Source organism: Prionailurus bengalensis, chromosome D3 (assembly GCF_016509475.1).
Source record: "Prionailurus bengalensis isolate Pbe53 chromosome D3, Fcat_Pben_1.1_paternal_pri, whole genome shotgun sequence".
In the NCBI taxonomy this organism is placed as follows: Eukaryota; Metazoa; Chordata; class Mammalia; order Carnivora; family Felidae; genus Prionailurus; species Prionailurus bengalensis.
The window spans coordinates 8,415,605-8,425,382 of record NC_057356.1 but is presented as its reverse complement, the minus strand read 5'-3'; positions in this window follow the sequence as shown (position 1 = coordinate 8,425,382).

The window sequence follows — 9,778 nt, the reverse complement described above, 5'->3', positions numbered from 1 at the left end:
GACATCCAGATGGCTAACAGACACTTGAAAAGATGCTCAACATCACTCATCATCAGGGAAATACCAATCAAAACCACAATGAGATACCACATCACACCGGTCAGAGTGGCTAAAATTAACAACTCAGGAAACAACAGATGCTGGCGAGGATGTGAGAAATGGGAACTCTCTTGCACTGTTGGTGGGAATGCAAACTGGTGCAGCTTCTCTGGAAAACAGTGTGGAGATTCTTCAAAAAATTAAAAATAGAACTACCCTAGAACCCAGCAATTGCACTACTAGGAATTTATCCAAGGGATACAGGAGTGCTGATTCATAGGGGCACATGAACCCCAATGTTTATAGCAGCACTTTCAACAATAGCCAAATTATGGGAAGAGCCTAAATGTACATCAACTGATGAATGGATAAAGAAGATGTGGTTTATATATACAATGGAATACCACTTGGCAGTGAGAAAGAATGAAATCCTGCCATTTGCAGCAATGTGGATGGAACTGGAGGGTATTACGCTAAGTGAAATAAGTCAGTCAGAGAAAGACAGATATCATATGTTTTCACTCATATGTGGATCTTGAGAAACTTAACAGAAGGCCATGGGGGAAGGGAAGGGGAAAAAAACAGTTACAAACAGAGAGGGAAAGAGACAAACCATAAGAGACTCTTAAATACAGAGAACAAACTGAGGGTTGATGAGGGGGTGGGGAAGAGGGGAAAATGGGTGATGGGCATTGAGGAGGGCACTTGTTGGGATGAGCACTGGGTGTTGTACATAAACGACGAACCACGGGAATCTACCCCAAAAACCAAGAGCACACTTTACACACTGTATGTTAGCCAACTTGACAATAAATTATATTTTAAAAAACCTGCAACTTTAAGTTGTAACTATCATGTTATGAAATAAAATATAAAGAAAACATTTTTAAGAAAAGACCTCCCTCTAAATCATTATCTGGCTGTCTTATATTGCTATTGAAGTTTTTTTACACCGCCATCGGCCATGCCTATCAGCACTGTGCCCCAATGCCTACCGAATTAAGGTGCATGCAGTAAGCACTCAAATATACACTGAATGAATGAAGCTTTTTGAGGGCCAAGACAGACGGCTTCTCACCCAGTAAATACATAGTAAATATTCATTGAATTATTACATTTAAATTTTCAAGCAGAGTAGTGAGAGGAAAAAATCAGGATTCTTACAGGATTGGGCAAGAGGGTAAAATGAGGATTTTTATAAGACTGAGTTATTTACATCATTGTACTAGGTGGATTGGAATGTAGAGAGATGGGAGAAAGATATATCAGGGAGTAAGAAGCCTTATTAGCGGTCCCGATGTAAGGGCTTAGTGGGTGTTACTGAGAATGTCAGAGTAAGGGGAGATTTGAGGGACATTCTAAAAGGTTCTGTTTTTTAAGGTTCTATTCTTGGTTTTTGTTTTTGTTTTGTTTTTTTGAGAAAGCACACGAGCAAGGGAGGGGACGGAAAACCTGAAGAAAGCTCTGCATTGACAGCAGGGAAATCGATGCAAGGCTCAAACTCACAAATCATGACATCCTGACCTGAGCCGAACTTGACCCACTGAGCCACCCAAACACCCCAAAAGAGGATTCTCCTACATTGTATTTAGCAGCTGAAGGATGGGTTGAGGTTTTGAGTCTAGTTGACTTGAAACATTACAGTGCCTTTGATAGAAATAGGTTGGGTGACAATATAATTTGTCATCCAAATTCTTGAGTGTAAAAGAGCATGCAATAGTTAATTCTGTTGGGTCAGTAGGCATAAACTGGTATTGTCCCGAGGAAACTTCTGGAAGTAAGGAGTTGGGCCTGGAGTCCTTTGGAAGGGAAGTGGGAGAGGAGTTTAATGTTGAGCACACTGAACTTTTGAGGCGGCTGCTGATGGCCTCAGTGAAATCCAGCAGCAAACACAAATATGTGTGAAAGATCAGGAATAGAAATAAAGACTTCTAGTGGAATTAGGAAATAGAATTCGATCTCTGAGACAAATCAGCAGTTACAAATCAGGAAGAAGGAAGGAATTAGCAAAGAATCAGTCTAAGGTGAGTCAGAATAAGAGGTTTGATCAGTAAAACATGGTAGTCATAGGAATTTTTTGGAGGGGTTGTTAATATGATTAAAATCATCAGAAAACTTTATTTTATGGCAGTTGAACACTGGCTTGGGAAAGCCCTCTTGAGTTTGCATTTGTATTTGAATGAGTTAGCTGTTCTAGCTTACTTTCTGCCCATTTTATAAATAAATAAAATGGATGCCTTAGCACCCAAAAATATTCCCTTGCCAGCCACTTTTACTGAAAAGGAAGAAAATCTGTTAGAAAGATGGCCATATGTATTCCCTCCAAATTCTCTAACCTGAAGTTACTTTTCCACTTGAAAGGAAGCTGTCACTGCCAGGAGACACTTAAGAGATGTTAAGTAATGTTTCCCTTACAGCAATTTACAAGCGTTGTGTTTTTCCCCTTGTACAAAAGGCAGATCTAAGAAAAATGTCTAATGCAGCTGGGAAACATTTCAATTCTTAGGAGGCTGCTGAACACTTAGAAATGAACTTAAGTGGAACAGAACATTTACATTTATAAATTGTCCCTCCAATGTATCTGATTCAGCACTCCATGTTATGCATGGTATTCACATCATTCAAAAGTGGCTAAGTGGCTTACCTGAAAGTTCAGGGCCATCTGTGTATCTGCTTCCATCAATTACCATCCCAGAGCCTCAGTTTCCTTACTGATAAAATGGAGATTAAAGGTGAGATGACCTCTAAAGTCCCCTCTAGTTCCAAAATTATCATTTTAGAAGATGATTCCATGAGAAGGAGGAGGACTTGTTTTGTGTATCTCTCTCGAGTGTCCCAAGTTAGTTTTAATGGGATACATTCCTTTAAACAATATTACAAGCAGTATGATCTGACTTACATTAGGTTAATGGAAATTGACCATGAATTTATTTTACTTTGGGTTATTTAATTTTAATTTTTTTTTTCAACGTTTATTTATTTTTGGGACAGAGAGAGACAGAGCATGAACGGGGGAGGGGCAGAGAGAGAGGGAGACACAGAATCGGAAACAGGCTCCAGGCTCTGAGCCATCAGCCCAGAGCCCGACGTGGGGCTCGAACTCGCGGACTGCGAGATCGTGACCTGGCTGAAGTCGGACGCTTAACCGACTGCGCCACCCAGGCGCCCCTGGGTTATTTAATTTTAAAAAGGATAAGGGAGCGCCTGCGTGGCTAAGTTGGTTAAATGTCCCACTTCAGCTGAGGTCAGGATCAGCTGTCAGCACAGAGCCCACTTCGGCTCCTCTGTGCCCCCCTCCCTCTACCCCTTCCCAGCTCTCTCTGTCTCTCAAAAATAAATAAACATCTTTTTTAAAAAGGATTGTAGGGGCGCCTGGGTGGCTCAGTCAGTTAAGCATCCAACTCTTAATTTCAGAAGCTCAGGTTGTGATCTTACAGTTTGCGAGATTGAGCCCTGCATTGGGCTCTGTGCTGACAGCATGGAGCCTGCTTGGAATTTTCTCTCCCTCTCTGCCCCTCCCCAGCTCACACACTCTTTCTCAAAATAAATAAACATTAATAAATACATAAAAAGGATTGTACAAAATTTCCAAAAGAGCACTTTCCTTTATCTCTCCTTTTCTCATAAAGTTTTCACTTTATGATTCTTTCTGTGGGTTTTTCAACTGCACAGGTGTGTTTTGGCACGATTTCTTTATAGCAATTATCAACTTTTCTCCTGCCATTTAGCCGGTGATATGTTCTCCTTCATTCCTATCAATGTATAAACATGTTCTCTTTCTTGAAATCCTCTCTTTCTTTTACTTTCCCCATCTGCTACCACCTATTTCCTCCTTCCCTTTATGTTTAGACTTGATATTTAAATGTATACATTTAGGGGCGCCTGGGTGGCTCGGTCGGTTTAGCATCCGACTTCGGCTCAGGTCATGATCTCACGGTCTGTGAGTTCGAGCCCCGCGTCGGGCTCTGTGCTGACAGCTCAGAGCCTGGAGCCTGTTTCAGATTCTGTATCTCCCTCTCTCTCTGCCCCTCGCCTGTTCATGCTCTGTCTCTCTCTGTCTCAAAAATAAATAAACGTTAAAAAAATTAAAAAAAAAATAAAATAAATGTATACATTTAAATTTCTGCTCCATTTTATTGTGGGAGTCTGTCCTGTGCATTTCAGGATGGTTAGCAACATTCCTGATTTCTACCCCCAGATGCCAGTTACACCCTGCCCCCCCCCCCCAACAGGTCTGTAGATATTACCAAATGTTCCCTAGGGACAAAATCACCCCCACATAAGAACCACTGCTCTGCAGCAAAACCCCTCGAAAGAAAGATCTGCACTGTCTCATATTTATGTCCTCCCATCCTCTCTTTAAAATTTTTAATGTTTATTTATTTTTGAGAGACAGAGAGACAGAAAAATAGAGCACGAGTGGGGGAGGGGCAGAAAGAGACAGAGACACAGAATCTGAAGCAGGCTCCAGGCTCTGAGGTGTCAGCACAGAGCTGATGTGGAGCTCAAACTCAAGAGCTGTGAGATCACGACCTGAGCTGAAGTCGGACACTTAAGTGACTTGAGCCACCCAGGGCCCCCTTTTCCCATCCTCTCTTGACCACTACCCTACTGAAACGTTCTTGTCAAGGTCCTCAGTGACCTCCATGCTGTTAATCTGATGGCCATTTCTCATCCCTTTTGACCTCTTACCGGCACTCTATGTTCCAGAGCACCACTCTCTTACTTTTCTTTCCACCTCACTTCCTATTCCTTCTCAGTCTCTTTTACTGGTTTTTCCTCTTCTCTCTGACCACTTGATGGTAGGATGCCCAGGGGTAACTGCGTGCTGAAGCCAGTTACCTTTTAAGAAATTGTTATGTTTGGAGCACCTGGGTGGCTCAGTTGGTTGGGTGTTGAACTCTTGATTTAATGACTCGGGTCATGATCTCGTGGTTCGTGGGATCGAGCCCCACACCAGGCTCTGCACTGACAGCTTGGAATTCTCTCTCTCTCCCTCTCTCTCTCTCTGCCTCTCTGTTTCTCTCTCTCTCAAAATAAATAAAAAAAAGAAATTGTTATGTTTAAGAAATTGCGCCAGATTATTAGACCATTGGCACCTTACAATTGTCCATGGTAAAATATTTACACCATGAAAACTGGCAAAAGATACAAGTCATGGCTTCCACCTCACCAGTTAAACATTTACCTGTTTATCAGCTGCCCAGTCCTCAAACCTCTTTTCTAAGTACACACATCCACTTGGTGATCTTATCCAGTCTCGTGGCTTTAAAGACAATCTTCATTCTTCATGAAATAAAATGTAAAGGGGTAAAAAAAAAAAAAAACAAAGAGAGGAAGAACTTATACAATTTAAGAGACATTTCAACCAATTGCAAGAATCGATCTTTCTTAGATCCAGGTTGGAACAAGCCAACAGTAAAACAAACATAAATGGAGACAGATTACGTAATCTTTTCTGTCTGACTTCCATCATCTAGTATGATTTTATTTTTAGCCTAATATTCTTGAGATTCACTTATGTTATTACTAGTAGTTTGTTCTTTTCATTTTTTATTTCTTGCTGAATAGGATCACGCTGTAGGGATACACCACCTTTAGTTTATATAGTCATCACTTGGTGGACATTTTAATTTTCTCCATTTTTTGAAATTATTAGATGTAGTGTTAATTATGAAATATTTTAAACGTAGAAAAAAGTATAACATCAAGCATTTATATAGTGTTACTCTGTGCTAGCCATTGGTCTAAGTGTGTTAGGTACAGTGGCGTGTCTAGCATGTTTCACATCCAGAACAGGTCAATTTTTACACCCCCTCCTCGTCTTTCTTCTTTGTTTGGTAAACTGTTATTTAGAGCAGTTTCAGCTTCAGAGTAAAATTGAGGGTATACAGACAGCTCCCATATACCCCCTGCTCCCCCACATGCACAGCCCTCCACACTTTCAACATCTGACACCAATAGAGTACATTTGTTACAAACTGATGTACCTACATTGACACATCATTATCACCCAAAGTCCACAGATTACTGTTAGGTTTCTTTGACTGTTGTACATTCTATGAATTTTGAGAAATGTATCTGCCATTACAGTATCATATAGAAATTTCACTACCTTAAAAATCCCCTGTGCTCCACCTATTCCTCCCACCCCCATCCCCACCCCTGGCAGCCAATGATCTTTTTACTGTCTCCAGTCTCATCTTTTTCAGAATGTCATGCATAGTATGTAGCCTTTTCAGATTGGCTTCTTCCTTCTTTTTTTTTATGTTTATTTATTTTTGAGAGAGAAAGAGAGTGCAAGCAGGGGAGGGGCAAAGAGAGAGGGGACAGAGGATCCAAAGTGGGCTCTGTGTCTGTGCTGACAGCAGACAGCCTGATAACGGGGCTTGAACTCACAACCTGTGAGATCATGACCTGAGCCGAAGTCAACACGTAACCCACTGAGCCACCCAGGTGCTTCCTTCAGATTGGCTTCTTTCACTTGATAGTATGACTTTCTATTTCCTTCATGTCTTTTCATGGCTGTGCTCCAGCAATTGACAAATAGGTTTATACTGCTCATGGAACACAAATATCCAAAGATGGCCAGTTTGAGTGTGTGTTTTTTGTTTGTTTTTGAGAGAAAGGGAGAGAGAGAATCTTAAGAGGCTCCACACCCAGCTCAGAGTCCCACATGGGGCTTAATCTCATGACCATGAGATCATGACCTGAGCTGAAATCAAGACTTAACTGAGCCACCCAAGTGCCCCCAAAGATGTTGTTTTGACAGTCATTGACAAATGCAGAAACTGTATCATTCATTTCTTTGTTAATCCAATACGTAGGATAAAAGTTCTCCTAGGATAAATGTTCTCATAGGATAAAATGTTCTCGTAGGACAAAATGCATTTTAATATTTCTATAGAGGCACCTGGGTGGCTCACTTGGTTAAGCATCCAACTTTGGTTCAGGTCATGATCTTGAGGTTTATGAGTTTGAGCCCCACATCAGGCTCTGTGCTGACAGCTCAGAGCCTGGAGCTTGCTTCAGATTGTGTGTCTCCCTCTCTCTCTGCCCTTCCCCCACTTGTGCTCTTTCTTTCTCAAAAATAAACATTAAAATTTTTTAAAAATACATTTATGTAATTAAAAAGTATTAATCTCTCACCCTTTGTACTATAATACTGGTTTTATTTCTCATTAAACATTTTACTAGCATCTTTATTATCTTTTTCTTTTCTTTAAAAAATTTAAAAAAATGTAAATCCAAGTTAGTTAATATATAGTATAATAATGGTTTCAGGTATAGAATTTAGTGATCCATCACTTACATATAACACCCAGTGCTCATCCCAACAAGTGCCCTCCTTAATGCCTATTGCCCATTTAGCCCATGCTCCCACCCAACACCCCACCAGCAACCCTCAGTTTGTTCTCTGTATTTAAGAGTCTCTTTATAGTTTGTCTCCCTCTCTGTTTTTATATTATTTTTGCTTCCCTTCCCCTATGTTCATCTGTTTTGTTTCTTAAATTCCACATATGAGTGAAATCATACATTTGTCTCTCTCAGACTGACTTGTTTTGCTTGGCATAGTACACTCTAGTTCCATCCACATTGTTGCAAATGGTAAGATTTCATTCTTTTTGACTGTCAAGTAATACTATACACACACACACACACACACACACACACACCCCACATCTTCTTTATCCTTTATCAGTCGATGGACATTTGGGACTCTTTCCATACTTTGGTTATTGTGGGTAGCACTGCTATAAACATTGGGGTGCATGTGCCCCTTTGAAACAGCATACTTGTATCCCTTGGGTAAACACCTAGTAGTGCAATTGCTGATCGTAGGGTAGTTCTATTTTAATTTTTTGAGGAACCTCCATACTCTTTTCCGGAGTGGCTGCACCAGTTTGCATTCCCACCAGAAGTGAAAAAGGGTTTCTCTTTCTCTGCACCTTCACCAACATCTGTCATTGCCTGAGTTGTTCATTTTAGCCATTCTGACAGGTGTGAGGTGGTATCTCATTGTGGTTTTGATTGGTATTTCCTTGATGATGAATGATATTGAGCATCTTTTCATGTGTCTGTTAGCCATCTGGATGTCTTAATGTCTTTTGCCCATTTCTTCACTGGGTTGCTTTTTGGATGTTGAGTTTGATAAGTTATTAATTGATTTTGGATACTAACCCTTTATCTGATATGTCATTTGCAAATATCTTCTCCCATTCTGTCAATTGCCTTTTAGTTTTGTTGATTGTTTCCTTCTCTGTGTAGAAGCTTTTTATCTTGATGAGGTCCTAATAGTTCATTTTTGTTTTTGTTTCCTTTTGCCTGTGGAGACATTTCAAGTAAGAGACTGCTGCAGCTGAGGTCAAAGAGGTTTTTGCCTGCTTTGTCCTCTAGGATTTTGATGGCTTCCTCTCTTAGGTTTAGGTCTTTCATCCATTTTGAATTTATTTTAAGAAAGTGATCCATTTTTTTCAACACCATTTGCTGAAGAGAGTGTCTTTATTCCATTGGATAGTCTTTCCTGCTTTATCAAAGCTTAGTTGGCCATAAGTTTTTGGGTCCATTTTTGGTTTCTCTATTCTGTTCCATTGATCTATGTGTCTGTTTTTGTGCCAGTACCATACTATCTTGATGATTACACCTTTGTGATACAACTTGAAGTCTGGAATTGTGATGCCTCCAGCTTTGGTTTTCTTTTTCAACATTACTTTAGCTATTCGACGTCTGGTTCCATACAAATTTTAAAATTATTTGTTCTAGCTCTGTGATTTATTATTTTTTTCAATGGACCACAAGTTAGAGTAATTATTTAGATGAGATGTAAAGTTTTAAGATAATATTTTCACTATTTTCTGGCCATTATTAGTCATTTCATTTCAGGATTTTGCCGAAAGTGATTTTTTCCTAACAGAGAGCATGTGGTCAAGAGAATGAGAAAGCAAATCACAGACTGCGAGAAAATATTTGTAAAATATTTTACAGTCCTGATAAAGAACTGTTATCTAAGATATACAAAGAATCCTTAAAACTCAACAATAAGAAAATGAACAACCTGGAAGGGGGTGGGTTGGGGCTGGCTCAGTTCCCAGAGAACGTGACTCTTGATCTTGGGGGTCATGAGTTTGAGCTCCACACGGGGTGTAGGGATTACTTACATAAAACTTAAAAAAAAAAAAAGGTTAAAAAGAGCATGAACAACCCAAATAAAAAATGGGCTAAAGATTTTAACAGATCTCTCTCTCACCAAAGAGGACCTACAACTGGCAAATGCGATGCTCAACATCGTATGTCAGCAGGGAACTGCAAATTAGAACAGTAAGTTACCACTACACAGATATTAATATGGCTAAAACTCAACCTAGTCCTTATTCACTCCGAGCTAGTGAGTCACTTCAAAGGGTAAAAATATACCCTTTTGCACCCTCGGAAGTTATCCAAAGGGTGAAGCCTGACTTCTGCAGGTACACAATATCTGAAAGAAGGGGGCGTGGTGTCTTCAGCCTAGTGCGCAAGTCCGATTGTAAAAGCAGTTAAGCCTGCCCCTAGCGCCTGATTAAAATATTTAACTCCAGCTGTAGGAGATTCTCCCCCAACTCTCCTGTATTCATTTATGATAAATCCATACGTTTTTATTAATTTTTGAGACACAAATTTCTCCCCGAGCCATCTTATTTCAATTGAGCATGTATTCATACCGAAGTGCCTTTTGTCCCCAGCCCATTGTGAGGCCTCAATA